Source organism: Ambystoma mexicanum, chromosome 6q (assembly GCF_040938575.1).
Source record: "Ambystoma mexicanum isolate Mex_15411 chromosome 6q, UKY_AmexF1_1, whole genome shotgun sequence".
Lineage (NCBI taxonomy): Eukaryota > Metazoa > Chordata > Amphibia > Caudata > Ambystomatidae > Ambystoma > Ambystoma mexicanum.
The window spans coordinates 1550263159-1550284190 of NC_090937.1; positions in this window are offsets into that span (position 1 = coordinate 1550263159).

Here is a 21032-nt window from a genome sequence, read left to right on the forward strand (position 1 = left end):
GGAGAAGGGCCAATCCGGATTGGAGTCGAGGCACACTGGTGTGGATATCAACCAAATACCTTCCCAGATGGGTGCATACCGGAAAGTTTTCTCCCAGATATATTGGTCCTTACCACACAAATGCTCGAATCAACCCAGTAGCCTATAAACATAGACTGCCAAAGTGTCTACAAAAGGTTCACCCTGTCTTCCATACGTCCCTTCTTAAGGAATATATATATTTGACCCTAACCAAAGAAGGAAGAAGACATTTATGACCAATTCCCCTGAAGAGCCTAAGGAATAGGAAGTTTCCTGGATTGTTGACTCAAGGTACCGGAGAGGTGTATTACAGTACATAATCCACTGGAAGGGGTATTCGACCTCTGATTGGACCTGGGAGCCTAAGACTCATGTTCATGCACCCCAACTATTACAACAATACCTCGTTTCACTCAAGATGGCCGCCGACATCACTATATCAACACACTATGCGGTCCACGTAGTGCGTTGTATCTGTCTTCCTTTCGGGTATTCGCTGCTGCTTTCTGCAGTTTCCCAGCCTTCCTGCATAGCAATCTTTCCCTGTTCCTCCTCACTCCTCTATCCTGTGCCCGTCAGCCTTCACCTCCAGCTTTTTTCTTATCTTTCGGCTCCCTTTGACTATTCTAGTTCACGGTGAGCTGCAGCTGTGTTTGCAGTTCATTCTCCTTCGGTTCCGGCTTGCCGTTTCTTCCACGCTCCCTTCAGCTTCTAGGCTACTCGTAAGTAGTTACTTTTATTCTGTACATCTGTACAACCTATACAAATTCTGGTATTTCTTTCTGTCACTCTCCATTGCTCCGTCTGTGCTCTTTCTGCTTTAGTCTGCCTACCTTTGGTTCCTTCTTCCTGTTCATTCATCGCATCAGCAGGTCCGTTTACAAACCCACACACATACGTGCTGTTCATCAGGTTGGACCAGATTTCACACAGAGAGTATTTTCAACAAACAGTGCTACCCAAGACTTAAGGATTGTGCTATCAGCAGGTTTTTTTTGGTGCCATCAAGTTTTTTCCCTGCAATTTGGGTTTGGCTCCCTGGGGTTCCCTTTGGGCTAGGACTTTGGATCCTGCCAAGGTGGCCTCCGGGGGACCCAGACCGTACCTTCACACCAAGAAGGAAAAGAAGATCAAGAAAGTTAAGGAGCCACGGAGGATATGACACAAGTCTTCAGTCGAGACTCTAAAGGACTCAGCAGAAGAAAGAGGTGAGAAGGGGTCACAGAAGGGTACACCTGAATCATCCAAGCAAGACAACTGATTAGTAGTTTCTAAGTTACCCTATCTCCTCAAGTGTAGCAACACACATTTCTTGTCATTCTGTTCCACCGCAGTTGTGAATAGCCGTGCGAGTAGTAAGCAAAGTCTGATTCTGCCGCTTTGCTCCAAAAACAGGTTTTCACTTTCTTTTCTGTCTTCCCATCTTGGGGTGGTGGGCTTTATTCCAAATCTGACTTTTCTCCCTCTATCCTTACTCCTTGCCACTGCCTTCCATTCAAAGGGAATTAAGCTAGCTGATGTTTGGGGGTGAGTGTTGCAGGGGGAGTGCTTAACCTCGGTGCTATCACTTGCTTTATAACTATTTTTCCTGTGCTGTCATTAAAGATCCGTGTGAACTGTGTTAGGATTTCTGAACCAATTGTTCTGTAGGAATCATTGCATTTGTGTTGCCACTACATTGGGGCTGTTGTAAAATTGTTTGATTTTTCTTTTCATTAAACCATATATTAATAAATATCTTATTGGTACACACTAGCTGGGTTCCTAGTCCATTGTGGTGTTTGTGAAGGTGGGGTGCGAAATGGGTTGGGAGCCTAGTCAAATAAAAGAACCTGTGTGTAAAGATAAAAAGCGTTTTTATTGGGCGGCACATTCATGGTCAGGGAAAGGAGTCCCTGGCTGGAGTGTGCTGTGTTATTAAACTATGACATATTGAACATTGATTTATGATGACCAATCCATTATGAAAATCTGTACATAAATATTTCAGCAGCAGTTAATTTAATGTGGTTGTTTGATTATTGTACAAGCATTAATTAATTAAACATAATTATTGAATCTAAGTTCCTTGGGATGCAACATATTTTCTGTACATGTGTTTCAGCATTATAAACAGGTGTACTGCACTCCAGCATTCCATTAGCAGGAACGTGCACATAATTCCTCTAGAATTACCAGCGCAGACTTTCACAGATCACCTGTTATTCATTTTCCTTCAGCTTTTATTGGCCCTTCCTAATCTGTCAGGTGGCGAAGCCTTGGCAGCGGTGACTAGCCACACATTGAGAATGACTGTTCAAATTCGAGCATAAGGCAGGAGTTGAGAGAACCATAACATAAAGTTGCAATCTGCTGGGGAAGCCTGCACTGGAAAATGCATAATGAGAATGTACATGCAACTGACCACTGAGAACTAGGGGTGCAAGAGCATTTCTTGGCCAAAGGGGCCGAAGTCTCTGCATTTGGAATGCACCGCTCTAGTGTGTGAGTCCAATGCTGGTCCTCTGGGAGACATCACACAGGGCTGCATTAACAATATCTCAATTCTGTCTAATTATGACATTTTCAAGACTCTATCATATTCCCTCAGCCAACCAGGAGCTGCTCAAATGTGCATGCCAGATTTTAGGTAGCTACTGCCCAGAAAAGGTTTATTGGTAGATGTAATGCCGGCTGAGCCAGAAGAGCATCAGTGACGTAATGCTTTATCTCGAGCAAGCCACCATATTATGCTGTATTATTAAGGGGCAGAATACAAAAAATATCCTGGTCATTATAAATACAAATCAAATTATGGGGCTTTACAGGAGTGGGCGCTGTGTAGACCGTTGACCCCGGTGGCATGACAAGGAGACAAGTGGTGGCGAATCGTTAGATCTCAGCACACATTGCTGTAGAAGGGATATATGGGGCCAATACACTGGAGACATGTATCAACCAAACGGCTTGTTCAGGCAATAAATAAAGAGTGTTCACTCCAAATATCACTCCCAAGTAGGGTAGGTCGACCACTTTGGAATCAGCGTGATTCTAATGCAGTGCATACGACTGGCGTTAAGCATATTTTCTATAATGATGAGATTGTAAAGACCATGACACATGTCCACTTTAAGATCACAAACATAACTCTTTCAATTGTCCATGCCTCCAATTGAATAACCTCTACTGATCCTGTCTGTATGTGTTAGTCTTAGTAACTTCTGCCACCAGACGCTAGGACAATTTCTCTTACTGCTGCATTGAGGGTATGAAAGAAAGTTCTAGCCCCAGGGAAATGGGTCCTACAAACATTCCCTATGTCGCCAAACCACAACTGTGGTCGAGCACTTAAGTTCAAATATTAGGATCGAAATTTGCCAGACACAGAATACATCTTTGACTAACGATGGAAGGCCCGCACAAAGATTTGAAACATGTTCATTAAGTCTTGTGCCAGGAAAGGATGATATTGATAAAGAGATGTGTGGGATGTCTGGCACATTAACCACCAGATGGCCGTACCCTATGGGTCAAGTTCAGGTGACTTGTTATTGATCCAATAAGGTCCCTACAGACCTGCAGAGCGAAAGAAAGCACCAGTCCTGTTATCATCGCAGACTCAACACTTATTAGACTTCACTCGTTACTGGGTGTCTCTATGGAGTGACAGAGGAAAACAAGGTCTACTGAGGGCGTATGGATTGAGGCACCCCACTGTGTTGCATAACTGTTCTCAAGTACCACATGCTACTGGCATTCTTGGTTTCAGGTGCTTCACACTCATTGTGACAGATGTACTCAGGGCAAAAACAAAGAGGTGATGGCTGGAAGGTTTAGACTGAATCTTAACCACTGGCATTGCTCGGGGCAACCCTCCAGACCATCGTTCTTCGCCTGCCAAGCCATTACAGAAGGGGAAAGACCATATGCAAATCAGGCTTGGCCCCACCCCAAAAGGGGAAGTCCAGCCCGAACTGCTAGGTCACATCCCTTCTGCACGAGACCAAGGGTGAAACATGTGCCAGTGGTTAAGATTCAGTCTAAACCTTCCAGCCATCACCTCTTTGTTTTTGCTTTGTCACCCCGAGTGGGACGGGTATGCCCAGACGTGGGTCCCGTGCCTGCTGGGCCTAGAGATCCAAGCTACTCCTCACTGATGAGCCCCAACAAGGGTGAAACATGTTTGGGGATGCTTGTGGTCTCGTGCAGAAGGGATGTGACCTAGCAGTTCGGGCTGGACTTCCCCTTTTGGGGTGGGGCCAAGCCTGATTTGCATATGGTCTTTCCCCTTCTGTAATGGCTTGGCAGGCGAAGAACGATGGTCTGGAGGGTTGCCCCGAGCAATGCCAGTGGTTAAGATTCAGTCTAAACCTTCCAGCCATCACCTCTTTGTTTTTGCTTTGTCACCCCGAGTGGGACGGGTATGCCCAGACGTGGGTCCCGTGCCTGCTGGGCCTAGAGATCCAAGCTACTCCTCACTGATGAGCCCCAACAAGGGTGAAACATGTTTGGGGATGCTTGTGGTCTCGTGCAGAAGGGATGTGACCTAGCAGTTCGGGCTGGACTTCCCCTTTTGGGGTGGGGCCAAGCCTGATTTGCATATGGTCTTTCCCCTTCTGTAATGGCTTGGCAGGCGAAGAACGATGGTCTGGAGGGTTGCCCCGAGCAATGCCAGTGGTTAAGATTCAGTCTAAACCTTCCAGCCATCACCTCTTTGTTTTTGCTTTGTCACCCCGAGTGGGACGGGTATGCCCAGACGTGGGTCCCGTGCCTGCTGGGCCTAGAGATCCAAGCTACTCCTCACTGATGAGCCCCAACAAGGGTGAAACATGTTTGGGGATGCTTGTGGTCTCGTGCAGAAGGGATGTGACCTAGCAGTTCGGGCTGGACTTCCCCTTTTGGGGTGGGGCCAAGCCTGATTTGCATATGGTCTTTCCCCTTCTGTAATGGCTTGGCAGGCGAAGAACGATGGTCTGGAGGGTTGCCCCGAGCAATGCCAGTGGTTAAGATTCAGTCTAAACCTTCCAGCCATCACCTCTTTGTTTTTGCTTTGTCACCCCGAGTGGGACGGGTATGCCCAGACGTGGGTCCCGTGCCTGCTGGGCCTAGAGATCCAAGCTACTCCTCACTGATGAGCCCCAACAAGGGTGAAACATGTTTGGGGATGCTTGTGGTCTCGTGCAGAAGGGATGTGACCTAGCAGTTCGGGCTGGACTTCCCCTTTTGGGGTGGGGCCAAGCCTGATTTGCATATGGTCTTTCCCCTTCTGTAATGGCTTGGCAGGCGAAGAACGATGGTCTGGAGGGTTGCCCCGAGCAATGCCAGTGGTTAAGATTCAGTCTAAACCTTCCAGCCATCACCTCTTTGTTTCAGATGTACTCAGGGACAAGCTAAAGCAGCAAGGTTCTTTGGGTGCAAAATCTCATTGAGCTGGCAACTTTGATGAGCTTGTCAGGGCAAAGGACATGGGCACCACAACTTTGCCTCTCTCTGGGCGATGAAGAAGATCATTAGAGGCGATGGTTTTTAGTAGAAAATATGTCCCATTGGTTTTCGCAACTATTAGATTTTTAGAAGCAATTGAGATAAGGAATATTTGAATTAATTGCATATAATTGTTTATTGTAAGCAGATTAGGTGGTAATTTAGAAGCGATCAATGAGTGAATTATTGAGTGACAAATAATGTAATGATTGACATGTTTATCTTTTTGTATTATTTTATTATACAGACATTTTATGTTCAACTATTAAATATGGTATCTATGGTAAATGTTGATTAATTGCATTTTATCCATGTTTGAAGGTGGATAATTCAGCCGTAACAATACAACAAAATTAAACAAGAAAAAGAAAACAGGACAACTCTGGGGGCCCAAATTCCACAATGCATACTTTATTTAGTGGGCCATATTGGATTCCCATATACAATGAGGTCTTTGACGAAGACTCATTGGGAAAACCTCACATCAGAGGTGCACATTAAGACTTTCATAAACTGTTTTTATAGTCGTTATAGGTGCCTCCTCCTCTTGTGAAGTATGAGTCCCGCACCATCTGTGGGAATTTTAGGGTATAAAAAGGGGATCCGTTGAGATTGACCCGGGAGCATGTCCAGGTCAACCGGGTGACAGTGCTGCAGATCATGCAACATGAAGCGCGGGGAACACTTTCCTGAGGCAAAAGGCAATCACACATGGGCAAGCAAGCAACTGTCAGGTGTGCTTAGGGATTAGCGGGTTCATAGTGGGTGGCTGTTTTGATTTAGTATCTTTGCTATTGAGCTCGAGTGGGCAATAATGGTTTGCCCATTGAGGATTGGGGTCCACAGGCCATTTCAAAATCTACCTATTAGTCAATGCCCCAATAGCAATTGCAAATTGTTATCAACCCTGTGTAGAAACAAAGCAAATATTTAATGATGCAGGTGAGCTCTGTTGTCTAGGGACATATTTTACTTGATTTAGAAATACAGAATAGTAATTTCACAAGGGAAATGGAATGTTACTCAGTGGCCACAAACTACAAAGGGAGTTTTATTGAGGCTCACAGGACTTGGCAAGCACTTAACCAGCAAACAGTGTTCTTTCATGGCACCATGTGACAAGACAAGAGTCCACAAGAGGTTAAAGCTTCTGTTATAATCCTTGGATCAGTCATCCCTCTGGCTGCCTCTATCAGTTGACACATTTCTTGGTGCTGAGTGTCAGCTTTTATTACAAAACGGAGGGTGGAGAAAACCCCGAACCCCGAATTATAAACACGTGAGCCATTCAAACATATGGCAGCCAGTCAATCATTACAGATGATCACACACCAATCTTTGCAGGACTTTCTGCAGTCAAGCAAAAGAAAAATGCTTTCCAGATGAACCCTAGACAGCCACCCCCATTTACACACCCACAAACACACCAACACATTCCTCTTGGGCTCCTGGCAGGGCTCATGCCAGAAGATGACCCTGCAATGTAATTCCCGAATAGCACACAAGGGCAACAAAGTGCAGTTGTCTGGTTACTGGATTTCACAATATTGGAGAGTCCATTTTGTGTACATCCCAAAAAAAAAGGCTTCACGTGAGATAAAAAGATTTACATTTCTTCTACCACTGTATTAAAGTACACTGGAATAAACTAGGATCAGTACAAGGTTGGTTGGTGGTTTCCCTTTCATTACAGGGTTCCATGGTGTAGAAAATGATTCAAAAGCTCGACGTTTGTGATGTTGGAGGAAACAGTGATAAGTAAAAGCGCTCAGTTTTGTAGTATATATTGGTGATTTTTAATTGCACAGTTTAGTCGACACGTGTTTCAACCCAACAAGGGTCTTTTTCAAGGTGTAGGTGGGGTGCAGGTTAGGTGGGCTTGAAAGAATAATGCTCTTAATTCAAGCCTCTGAATGGGATAGCCTTTAAGGCCCGGGGGGCCTTTGCAAACAGTTAAGCGGTCTCTGAAAAGTGATTTGTTGGGTCGAAACACATGTCGGCTAAACTGTGCAATTAACAATGGAAAATTCCTAATACAGAATCTTCTGAAGAGAAACCCATGGCATGTTCCTCTCCTGACGCCTTATCTTGCCTGTGGTTATGAATTGAGGTCCGCTGCCCCGACACCACAAAGTATTGGGGTGGGGTGAGATAGCGTCTTGAAGTGGAGACTCGGATGGTGACACTGGTGTGGGGGTACTGCTCCTCCACACTCACAGTAAAGCTGCACTCCCAAAAATTGTAATGCCACCCCCTCTACTTTCTTTTACACTTTGCTAGCAAGTACCAACCTTTTGAGAATATGTGTTGCATTTTGATAGTTTGTAGCAAACGTATTTCCATTTTAAAATTTGAGGCACTGGGGGTTGAAATAAAAGAAAATAAATGGAGCAAGAAAATAAGCTGCCGGGTCAACAAATGAATAACAATTTTAACTGAAAAAAGAATGAACTGCGTGTATCGAAGAGTGCAAGAAATGTCAGAAAAAAGAATATGTAATCAAAAACTAAAAATACAATATACCTCTCTTCCACTCCAGACAACGGAAAGTATTCAATCACAAAACATTAGCTTGTACAGATTCTTACCTTTTCCAGTAACAAATCAAAATAAAGAAAAAAGATAAAAAAGAAACAAAACAATTGGAAAATAAATTTGTACAAAAGAAAAGTTACACAACTCATAGCTCAAAGCTCCAGAGTAAATGCTACTTAATTTTAAAATGATATGAAAAATAAATTAAAATGCATTTTATGAACAATGTTGTGAAATTGAAAATGTCAAAAAAATTCACAAATTCTGTCTGCAGATTGCTGATTGAGCATTGGCTTAATGAATCAAGCTCTCATTGTTTTTCTTTCTATTGTAAGAAAGCAAACTAAAATTAAACCAACATAGACACCTTTTCTTAAGATAAAAGCATTCAACTTCAAAAAATGTCCAGTTTCTAAAACTAGATGGAGATTCAGAGTCAGATGGCTTTAGATTATGCACACAAGGTCTAGAGGATTGTGTCTCTGCCCTCCTTGCAACAGAATGGCTCCAGGCAGTAAATCATACCCCTATCTGATAATTTCCTCAACCAAGATTTAAGCTGAATCAAACCAATAAGATCATTTGACCTATTCAAGCGCTTGAGTTCTGCTTTGAAAGTGTTAAACCATTTGGCGCTTCAGAAGTTCAGATCCCAAAGGCAGGAATAGTTGGAGCCAATTGGAAGACCCTTTTTTAGTGTGGGCTATTAGATGGCGCTCTTGCGTCACCTATAAGCCGGACATATTGCATTAGGGTACAGATAGGGAGAATTGGCATATGGGGTGGGACACAAAGCTTGTAAGTGTTGTTCGTTTATTTGGCCACTCTAAACCCTATGGCCATTCCCTCCCAGTTCTTGCCCCTCCCCCCCAAAACACCTCGTCATGGGACCGCTTTGCACTACCTGCATTCAAGCCTTACTATCAAACTTCGCACTTGAATTTTCTGCCAGTGTTTTCTCAAAGCAGTCTTGTGAGAGTTAATGGTCCTAATTTACAAAGCCGTTTTCAATGGGGGTTTCCCATTCAAAAACCCTTTGGTAAATCAGGCCAAATTACTTCATTGGAGTTGTAAACGTGCGACTGGTGCAATAAAAATGTATAGACCAGGTCTGCCTCCAGCCACTCGATATATAAGCACTGTGTGTGTCCTTCACTGCAGGCCTGCTAAAAGCAAGCATTACCAAAATAAATAAAACAAACATTGGCAAAGACAACAGTTTTGGCTTGTGTATACGTATTAGGCATTTGCCAGGCACTGCTATTAGATGCCCAGGTACTCGTAACATTTGCACCTGCTACCATTAACAGCCAGTTAATGGCAGTGCTGGCAAGTGCCTTTCACTTGCCTACGCAAAAGCCCAGACTGTTGGCATTGCCAATATTTTGCTAGGCTTCGCTCATCCCTCTAAACAGCCAGGTCACCACAAAGACCAAGCAACAAATGGGGCACCCTCTTTGGTTCTAAGCCTCTGCACAGACACATGCAGCGTGGCCATTTCCAGCTATTGCAGCAATCTCTGTGTATCTGGGGCACAACCAGCGAGGAGGACCAAGCACCGATCCGTCCCGCGCCTCCCAGGAAAGGATATCTATAATGGAATCGCCACTCGCTTATGCTTTCTGTGCATTCAGTAAAGTCAGAGGGAGAGAAGAGACAACCAGCTGTGGCAGCGCAACACACTTAACCTGAAGATTCACCTCGCGACCCCCGCCGGCAATCTGATATACAGGCGAGCTGTATTGAGCTGTTGGGAGGGCGTAATCTCCCGGGAGCCATCCATCACTCTGCTCAGTGCACTCCCCGTCTCTAGGCTGCAGCTAGGTTATGAGTCCCTGGCCGGATGCACGCTTACCACACCACCCAGGGATGCGAGGGAGCGCGCTCTCGGAGGACGAATTGTTTCCTTCTTCGTGATTCTCCATCAGCGAGATTGTTTTCGTCAGTAAATCGTAGAGACGCAGGGATGTCGGACATGAGCAGACCACACCTGAGGGCCATAACTCACGCATCGTGGGGGAGCATCAGGGCGGGCTCGGTTCCTGCGAAGCCTGAAGGGAACACGAGGGCCTGGCCCACGATGTTTGAAACAAAATGCATCCATCCACTACATACAAACAGGCTTTGGCAAAGTCAACAGCGTTGGCCTCTGTGTAGGCATGGGATAGGCACTGACATAATGGCACTTCCTGGCCATAAAATGGGCAACAGCTGGAAGATGGTGTTCAGTAACAGGGCATATGACAACTTTGCCTGACAAATGGCTAATGACTATGAACAATCCGAAAACTGCTGGCGTTGACAATGCTCGCTTTTAGCAGGACTTCTGTGCAAGGAACAATTGTGAGGACACAGACAATACTTATAAATTAAGTGGATGTGTGCACCCTTGTTTAAAACATTTGTATTACACCAGTAGTGCAATTAAGCCCGTAACTCCCAGAAAACCGCTTAGAAAGAACAGTGGCCTACCCTATGCAGCACCAAATTTGATTTTACTAATTGATAATTGTTGGGTGGTGGGACAGGCAGTGGGCGGGGATGGCAGGAGTGTTAGCATGACCATGAGCAGTAAATGAATGGGTAAAGAATACCCAACATCCACAAGATGCCTGTCCGTCCGCACATCTCATCACACTCCAATCTGTACCACAATGCAATAGTTTCGACTTATAGCTGGCACTTAAGCAACACTAACAGCCAAAACTGAAAAACTAACATTTTCCTGATTGGTCAAATACACAAGGATTGGAGGCCTTCTTACCAAAGCTTTGCATTCGTACACAACCATTTACACATGGGAAATCTTTTCTACAGTTCCAAAATGCATTGAAGTGATAAATGTAAAGGGGACAATTGTTGTCCTGTTACAAATTGCAATGCAAAATCACACTGCAGCAGTAGCCATTTTCTGCAGTACAGCTCCAGATGTTATACTTACATTACAGGTGCAAATGGCAAGCATGTGTCAGGCAGTATGAGATGTGTGATTCATGCACTGAGCACACAATGCAAATGAATGAGTGACTGGATCAGTGATTGGTATGCACTTGTTTCCAGTTATTGATATGAAGTAAAGCGCAACATCTGCCATTTGCATGGCGTCTTGGAGTTGACTGTGTTTGGAGGAGAAACCTGTCTCGCTGGAAAGTAAAACTTTGACAGCAGTTCTGGTAGGGCTGCCCCCCTTTTGGTCAGACCAAGCTTGCTTTACCCTTCTGTAATTGCATGTCAGGCAGTGCTGGACATGGAAAACGTTTACTGGGGGCACTGTCAGGGGTGTGGGCTGTGGGAAGGAGGAGGCAGGACCAAAGGGCGTGACTGGCAATACAGTATCCCTTCATAGAACCCAATCCTGGCAATTTGCATAAAATCAAAGGGCATTATGGGAACATAATAATGTCTACAATTTTGCAATTTTAAATGTTAAACAAGTTCTAACAGTGATTCAAGAAGAACGCTTTTTAAGCGAATAAAGAACTCTTCTGTTTTGACTCGTTACAATACTCAGTCTAATAGAGAGATGTCTATAAATTGCAGGACATATATAAATGTTTAGACTGCTACAACCTGCGTGAAAGGTTTTCGAGGTCGCCAGTACTGAGTCTGCAGACAGTTCTTGAAAAACGTATTATTAGTGTGTATGATACTTGCGACACTGCAACTTCAGAACAGATCTACTTGGTAGTGTCCAGTGCTATATCACCTGGGTGGTCTGTGGCAGTGCTCTCTGACCTCTGTGCTGAATCTTCTGAAAGAAGTCTGCTTTTTTTGAGGTGCAGGAGGGGAGAGTCATGTGTGGAGCTGCATTCTGACAACACAATGTTTGCCGTAGTGCCACTCCATCTTGTTCTTGTCCATCTACGCTGATGTCAGGCTGAAAAACGGGGGGCTGGAGTGTTTCCAGGAGCAAATGCTTTATAACCTTCCAGCCATCATATTTTACTGTTGCATATGTCACCCAAAGTCGGATATGTATGCCCAGACTTGCGGGCCCACTGTGCCTAGAGACCTACGCTACACATCACTGTTGATGCCTTCCTTATGGTCACATAGAGAGTGGATACGATCTAGCAGTGTGGGCTGCATCGTCCCATTTGCGGCGGGACCAGTCGTGATTTGCACAAGCTCTTCTGTCATAAGGTGGCAGGCTGACCAAAGATGACCCGAAGGGTTGCACAGAGCATTTGCTAGGCAGCAACATTTAGTGTTGCAATTCTGGAAAGTGTACAATGGGCTACTGGGAGCTGGCATCCATGAGCGTGTCTCTTAGAAGCCATTCACGTAGGCAGTATTCTGTGCAGACAGATGTCGGCATTGCCTTTACGCTTGGCACTTTCTCCTGCATCAGGCCTTTGAACTGGTGAGAGAGGAAACTGCCAGAGGGACTGCCACAGCCCAGTGGACACCCTTCTCTGTATCAGAATTCAGCCACTTGTATAGCACTCACCCGGGGCGCGCATTTGGCAGGCATGCACAAACCACACACCCAAGTGGATTTGCACATGCAGTTTTGCTTCTGCGAATCAACACAACGAAAACATGTGTTTCTTTTTTTCTCAGTTTGCGTGCACATGCGAAAAAGTGCATGAATGAGCCAGGTCTCATTTTTCAGGCTGCCATTATTTTCTAAATATGTAGCTGCTGCAGTTGTCGAAGTGTACGAAAAGACGTAGTGGATCTATGTTCCCTACTGGTCTGCAGCGCGCCCCACAAACCCCATCACCACACCCCCTCCCATGCACAATACAGACCCCAAAAGACACGTGCATGGTGTGTAAGGAAACGTCCAGTGCAGTGCACTGAAAGTGCAAGTTTCAACTTCTTCCCATACTTTTATTTTACAACAAAACCATTCCGGAACGGTTTCTTTTTAAAATAAAAGTATAGGAACGGAAAAACTTAATTAAAAGAAGTAGAGGAGCACTGCTCCCGACCGCTTCCACCCACTTCGACCGCTGAGCTGCTGACTTTGAAACTGGAAGACCTTGGGCCTAATATACAAAAAAGCGCTACTGATGCACTAAAGTGTTAACGCGTGCGCTAAGATTGCACGGCGTAAATGCATAGCACGGGAAGCAGATTCACAGAAATAAGTGCGTGCAGAAACCTGCAGTGCAAAGAATTACATTTAGCGTCTGACACACCCAGCACACGTCCCCAGCACAAGCCAAAATAGCGTCATATAAGATGTTTGCACGTGTCATTGGACACGCCAAAGTCATAACAGTAATCTCTGATTACGTACAAGAAATCATTAATTCCTCCTAAACCTTCTATCCCTCGTCCCAGTACAAAAAAACGTCTCCTAAATGCACATTACACCAACAGCCACGCTTCCTCGCCCCAGTACTTCCACCAATCTGTGTCCCCCAAATGCATATCATGCCTATACCCACCCTTTCTCATCCCAGTACTTACACCAATCTGCGTCTCCCCAATCCTCATAACTCCACGGCCACACTTCCTTATCACAGTACTTGCACCAACAAGGCACCCCCCCAAATCCTCATATCTCCACATACAGACTTACTCATGACAGTGCATTTAAGGCCTTGAACAGAAATCCCTTTCACCTAAAAAACGCATTTAAACATTGCCACCAAAAACGGCTGTGCTTTGCTTCCCTGGCACATGTGTGTCAAGCATTTAAAAGTTTTACCAAGAACGGCTCTCTGTTGGCTTTTCTTTCATCTGAATAATAAGAAGTTATTCCCTGCATTCAGAACGGCCCTGCGTTTGATTTTCTTGCATCTGAATGTACTGCATCCAAAAGGGCTTCGTCACATTGTTAATTCACATGAGTGGCAAGGATTTCTACATTGCAACCCAACACGGCTTTTGTTTTCCCTTTCATTTGAACCGCAATGCTCAAAAAACTGCAAATGAAAAAAACAGCTCTGCTTTTCCTTTTCATCCCATATCAAATTAAAATAACCCTGTGCAGGGGGTCTACCCCTCTGTGTAACACAGTAAATGCACACCCACTCAAAAGGACAAATTAAAAGAAAATCCCATTGATAGGAAAGATTTCATATGTGTATGTAATTTTCCCTCCATGTGTCAACCCCCAAACTTTTTGCTGCTGTTTAGACGCCATTGACTGACTTTGCCAGTGAAGCACAGCCTTCAGCTGCACTCCTCTGGGCTTTTGCTCACTTTTTATGGGGAAACTGACATGCCCGTAAGACAGTCAGTACTAGGAGACTTTGTTTCCCTTAGTCCTTTTCTCATGTTGCAACTTTTGTGCAACATGTAACAAGTGTGCAATGTATTTTACCATACAGCACACTTGGGTCTATAGGCATTTCCAAAGGCCCTAGAATTATCTCTCTCTGGACTTTTTATGAACTGTGCAGATGTGTCATGGACAGGACTGGTGGCAGCTATCGTTTCACATTATTTTTAACCCTTTCCTGCCATATTAACTGTGTTAACCACGTTTGGCACAAATACGTGGCCTGGCTCCAAAATGGCCATGCCACAGGGTTCTTTGTCCTGTCCTTTGGCCATCTTTCCCCTTCAGTTTCCCCAGGTCGAGTCGGCCAGGCTAGTCCTTATTTGGTCATGCATTTTCCTGCCAATGCCAATGCTTTCGCGGGCTTCTGCATGCCTTGTGTGTGTGCCTCCAGGATGTGGGCTGGGATGTCTGGTTCCAATACACATCCTGGGTACCAGAGAGCCTGGAGTCTCCTGAATGCCTTGAGACCACCGTGGTCTGTGATTCGTCCACGTATGGAGTGAGTGTTTGTGAGCAGATCTCCCATTGGGTCCTCTCCATTTTGGCGCAAAGGAAACTTTGGATAAGAGGAGGCTCGAAACACCACTACCATGTTGATCTCCTGAGTTCTCACTGAACAAAGGATAGGATCCATGTATCCTGCAACTATGAAGCTGAGTCGAGGAACCGCTGGCGACCCGCTGGAAGGTTTGGCACCCTGAGCCCGCTGTCGCCCCGTGGGACCCCTCTGCATCTGGTCGTCCTAGAAGGCCTGCGAAGATGCTTCGACCCATTGGAATAGTGGGACCAACTGTTCTCGGCACCTTCACCAATTCTGCAAGTAGGCTTTCTCGGAAGTGTCCCTGGGCCAACCAGTGGGCTGACCAGCTTACGCAGGACCTTTGCTCTGTCTCCGACGTCGTTTTGAGGAGGCCCTCGAAACTTGGTATACTGCTAGCTCTTGTCCACCAGACCCTCACTCCGAATTTCGTACACTTGGCATTCCCAGATCTGAAGTGAGACGAGTGCGCCCGGACCAGAGTAAACGCAGTTACCATGTTGCCCTCCTGTGGCAACGTCCTTTGCAAGTCTGCTACATTTGTGACCTTCTTGCCCCTGAAGCTTGCTGCAGTGAAATTGGGGTGATTCATCCACCCGGAGTGGAGAAATCACCACTGTCCCATTTGGGAATCATTGCAGGATCTCAGGAACTAAACGGTGCCGAGACGTCCTTTTTGCCGCATTCAAACCTGCAACCGAATTGGACTAACCTGACGAAGTTTGGGTCTCCTTGCATCAGGGACCGGTGAGTAATCAATACCCCAACTGGTGGCCCCTGGCGCAAGAGCCCATTTTTACGCATGAGTGGCCCCTGGGTGCCCCTCTCCTGTCCACCGCTATTGCACAATAGCAACTCCATCACAAACTCTCGAACTGCCTCTGCCTTCAAGTGTAGGTCCTTCTTGAATAGTGGGAATTTATTCATCATCACCTCATCCACCTTCCTGAGCTGCTAGAGACCCCTGAAGAGACCCTGTTTTGCCCATTGGAACAACCGTGTGTGTTGGCATACATGTACTATTGAGCACAAGGCTCCCCTCTTCCTAGGGCTTGAACTGCCTCTTAGTTAGGTGAATAACTGATGTCAAACTGGGTCTAAAGATTAACTGCACTGCCTGTTTCCTTCCCCTCTAGGTTGTCAACATATTTCGTGCAGTCACCCTTTTAGACCCCCCTGGTCTTGTGTATATATATTGTATTGAGTGTGATGTATTGGTTTACTTAGTGTTACTGTGATTCTTTGCTATGGTCTATGTTACAAAGGCCTTGTAATAAATGTGTCTCTATTTTTAATATAACACCTGTCTGGAGTAATTTGTAAGTGTCCTTTCTCTGTGTGCTCATTGAGGTCCTTCATTCACCCTCACCCCTCCTGAGACTTAGTCTTGACCGCCTCCATAGCTACCCTGATTGGTCTGGCTTGTCCAGAGGTTACCCTGGACAGAGTTCAGAAATCCTTCTTAAGAAATTGGTGTAGAGCGGTGGGATAGGACTGAAGGTATTCAGTGTTGCACACTAGTGAAGGCATTTCAAGTTATTCCTACCAGGACACATAGTGAAATGTTGTAGTATAACTGAAAAAGACCATAGTCCTATCAAACAGTATGGAAACAAGTACCTTGTTAACTTTAAATGTTTCTAAATCTGAAACATAGAGAAAGATGTGTGCTGAGAGAGGTGTTTATGCTCAAGGCACAAAAACTGAAATGATCCAAAGAATCATGGACTGGCAAGAAGCTCAGCTTAGTGCCATAGCTCCTGTGGACAGTACAGAAGGAGGTGGGGCTGCTCCCACTGGCAGAACTACAGTTCTGTCGCTGCACTTGTTCATGAGACCCATGAGGATTTGGAGGATGTAATGTCTAGTGTTTCCTCTGCCAGTATTGAAGGCGAGGCCATGCTTGAATTCAAGACGCAAGAACTGCTGTTTAGACAGAAGGAGCTTGAATTTAACATGACCAAACTGAAAATAGTGCAGGCAGAAAAAGAGAAAGACAGGGATCACCAGTTGGAACTGGCCAAGCTTCACGTTTCCAATGGATCCAAGGGTCTTGGACATGGGTCTGGGGCCTCCTCTCATCCAAGGTTTCCTAAGGATCTGCTCAGTGTGTATGAGGAAAAGAATGACATTATGGACTGGCTGAATACATTTGAGTATGCATGTGAAGTTCAACAAGTGGACAATGCTGATAAAATTGCCTGGTTACTTACAGACTGCCCCATTCTGGCTTTAGTGCCATTATGGAAATGTCAAAAGCTGAGAGAGAAGATTTTGCAATGTTGAAGGAAACTCTCATCTTAAAGTTTGGAAAGACTCCTGCCCAATACTTAAAAAGGTTCAGATAGTACAAAAATAATGAATGTGGTACCTGGTATCTTATGTAACTGAATCCTTAAAAAAACGTGACTGGCTGGGTTGAAGGTTCTAAGGTTGTAAAAGAGGACAAGATATCCACTGACGGGCCCATAGGTCAGTGCTCACACTCTACTACTTGTAAGACAAGATAGCTGCACCATGTGAGGGATGGGGGTGCAGGATTCACTTACTCCAACACGACTCAATAATGAGGACTCAGTAGTTTGGCAAAGGGAAGTCCGTTTAATGACAAGTACATCAAACAGGGAAGTAGTTAGGAATCAGCATTGTTGCGACCACCCGTCTCGCTCCGACTTCCTCGAACTTCAGTTGAACAGCAATTCTTATAGGCAATATTCGTCATCATTGACGTCTAATTCTACAAAACTCAACATGCAATATAGTTGGTTAGGAAAGGTAAATTAAGTATAGGTGCTATATCTGTATGTGATAATAGAGCATGCGGATTGGATAATTCTTATCAGGTGGGCGTCTACATCCCTCCCTCTACATCACACGTGATAGACGTCACTACAAGTACAACGTCTCATTGTTTCTACGATATATAGGACCCTAGATAACTTGGTCCATTGTGATTTGGCAGGTTACACACCTAGACATACATTTCCACTTTTAATTAGCAGCATGCAGAATGGACACCCAGGTGCCTGGTGTCCCAAGTTTCACCCTGCCTCCCTTCCATCAATCAGCATCTTGGGGCTATGTGTCAATTAGTTGGCTGGGCATGGTCTCGAAACTGCAGCCTCTTATCTGGAGAAGTTATGGCACCCTTGGATCTGGGTGATATCAGACGTTGGTAATTCTTTGCGGCTGTCTTGGTCACATGTCCGTTCACCGTGAATCTGCTTCAGTTTCCAGCTTTTAGTGTATTTAATTCTGTTTTCGGCCTCGCCACCTGCATTAGCCTCCCTTATCTTGACCTTCACGGGGCAGGCTGGTATGCTCTGAAGTGTGAGTCTTGTTAGCTGACGCTCTCCTCCCTTTCTCTGGATGACCTCGATTTCCTAGGTATGAGCCGCTCTTTGTTGAGTTTCGATTCCGCTCCTTCTCTTGACTCTGGCTGGGTTAATGAAACTTGGCCGTTTAGGCCTCTGGCAGCCTGGGTACATTTCTGCTTTACAAAATGGAGTTGCACTTGTATAGCGTGCCTTATTAAGGTTGATATAGTTGGCGCTTGGCGCTCTATTCTTTTACTAAGCATTCTAATCAGTATTGTTTTCTTTAGTTTCTTGCGTTCCAAGCCTATTTACACACGTTTAACTGGGCGGTTGCTTCCATCTTGTAGAGGAGGTCCCAGATATGACCTGCACCCCTGCCCCCCAGTGCGAGTTGCCAGTAAGGTACTCACCGTGGTATGTGACGTACGTGGAACAGCTGAACCAACAAAGGGCGGCAATGGGCCGCTGCCCTGTGTACAGTAGAAGATCAATACCTGTTGAAATGCCCATAACCAGGCAACCCTGGGTAGCACGGTACCCAATCAGACAACCGTACCTGCCATTGGTACGAAACAACGAGTATTTACAGACTGTCCACGAGGATACCCCGAAGGCCTTAATGGAAGGCCAATGGAAATAGACTAAGGGCCTAGGCAGCCGCGAGAACAACCAGAAGTGGATACTGAAAGCTATGCATGACAGTATCGACAATTGCAAGGAGAATTGTAATGGACGAAGGGGAGAGGCACTGTGAAAACGTATGAGAATGGTGCCATGAGACAAGACGGAAGCAACCGCTTATTGAACGTGTGTAAATAAGCTTGAAACGCAAGATGCTAAGTAATCGATACCGCATGCAATGCTTAAGTAGAAGAATAGAGCGGCATGCGCCACCTATATATGTCTACCTCAATACAGCACAATGTACACGTGCGACTCCATTTTGTTTGAGCAGAAGAAAGCCCAGGCGGCCTGGGCCCAACTGACTGAGTTTCACATCTAGGTCCAAGCTGAGGAAAAGAGCGGGATCGAAAATTAATAAAGGATGGCTCATGCTGGGGAAATTGAGGTCAACCAGAGAAGGGGAGGTGAGCATGAGCTCACGAGGCTCCAACTTCAGAGCACGCCAGCCCGCCTGTGAAGGTCAAGATAAGAGAGGCCCATGCAGGTGGCCAATCGAACACAGAATCAAATGCACTAAAAGACTGAGAACTGAAGCAGATTCACAGTGGACCAACACGTGACCAGACAGGCGCGAAGATGTACCACCGCCTGATGTCATTCAGAACCAGAGGGTGCCATAACTTTTCCTGATAAGAGACTGCAGATCCTAGGCCATACCCCGCCAACTAATTGACACATAGCCCTAAACCACTGATTGATGGAAGGGAGGCAGGGTGAATCTTGGGACACCAGGCACCAGGGTGTCTATTCTGCATGCTGCTAATTAAAAGTGGAGATTTATGTTTAGGGGTGTAACTAGCCCAATCACAAGGGACCATGTAATCTAGGGTCCTATAGACATTGTAACCAATGAGACGTCGTACTTGTAGTGACGTCATTCACATGTGGTGTAGAGGGATGGGCATAGACACCCACCCGATAAGAGTTATCCAATCCGTATGCCTTATTTTCATATACAGATATAACACCTATACTTAAGTTACCTTTCTCAACCAATTATAATGCATGATGATATTTTTATAGAAGTGTACGTCATTGATGACGAAGTTTGCCCATAAAAGAAGCTGTTGTATTGAAGTTCGAGGAAGTGGGGGCGAGACAGGTGTTTGCGATGCTGCTGATTTCCATAAGCTGATGTTTGCATCATTAAACAGACTTCCCTTTGCCAATTTACTGAGTCCCTAGCATTGATTTGTGCTGGAGTATGTAAGTCCTGCACCCTGTCCTCATACGGTGCAGCTATCTTTTATTACAAGTTTTCGAGGGTGAGTGCTGATCAATGGGCCCGTCAGTAATTACCTCTCCTCGTCAACACTTGGTAGCAGAGGATGGTTTCGGCCATCGATTATTGATAATCAATTAATATAGTCACAAGACACCTTTAAACCAACGGCACAAAGTAACTCTGGATCTTCAGTTACATCGCAAGTCCTTTCGCTATTCCGGCTGAGTAGCCCGAGAAGCTTCCTATGGACAGTGATAGTGTATATACTCCCAAAAAATCTGCAGTGGGTCTGAAGGAACCCGCTTTTCCAAGCATAACCCTTTTCATTCCCACAGGAAGCGGATCGGATGAAAACCATAAAGCGGGAAGAGGAAGGGGCGGTGATCCCGGAGATCCAGAGAGGAAAAGAGACAATTGGTGAGTGAAACAACGAAACTCGTTACCTTGGCAAATGATTCATAGGCATTAGAGCAAGTGGGGGAATGGTAACGGAGGGTGGCGGAGAAAGATAAATTAGTTAGAGGTAGAGAAGACGGTATATATATAGTGGATTAATGACTCGAGTATAAAAGGAAGACATATATAATAGGATTGCAGGGGGGCACCTGAGCTAAAACATAATAGAATACCGGGGGGGCACCTGGGAAAGGTAAAAACGTAAAAGTATACCGGGGGCACCTGAGATTAAAAACGGTAAGGAATACCGGGGGGGCACCCGAGAGAAAACAGTAAATTCGCCTTGTTCCTGCGCTTTAAAGAGTGGTCAGAAGGAACTTGAACCCAGAGCCCACAGAGAGGGGGACGCTATGTTACAATGACATTTAAAGACGTCATAAAGGGTAGTTAAAATCCCATGACGGGGTAATAATTAGAAGGCAGGTATATGTTGACCAGCTGGTGTCTGTCTAGTCTGTCAAACGTCTGTTATAAGTGTCTTGCTATATGTGAATGCACAATAAATGTATTGATGCGAAAAATGTGTTGATGCTTGAGTGAAATGCATTTTGG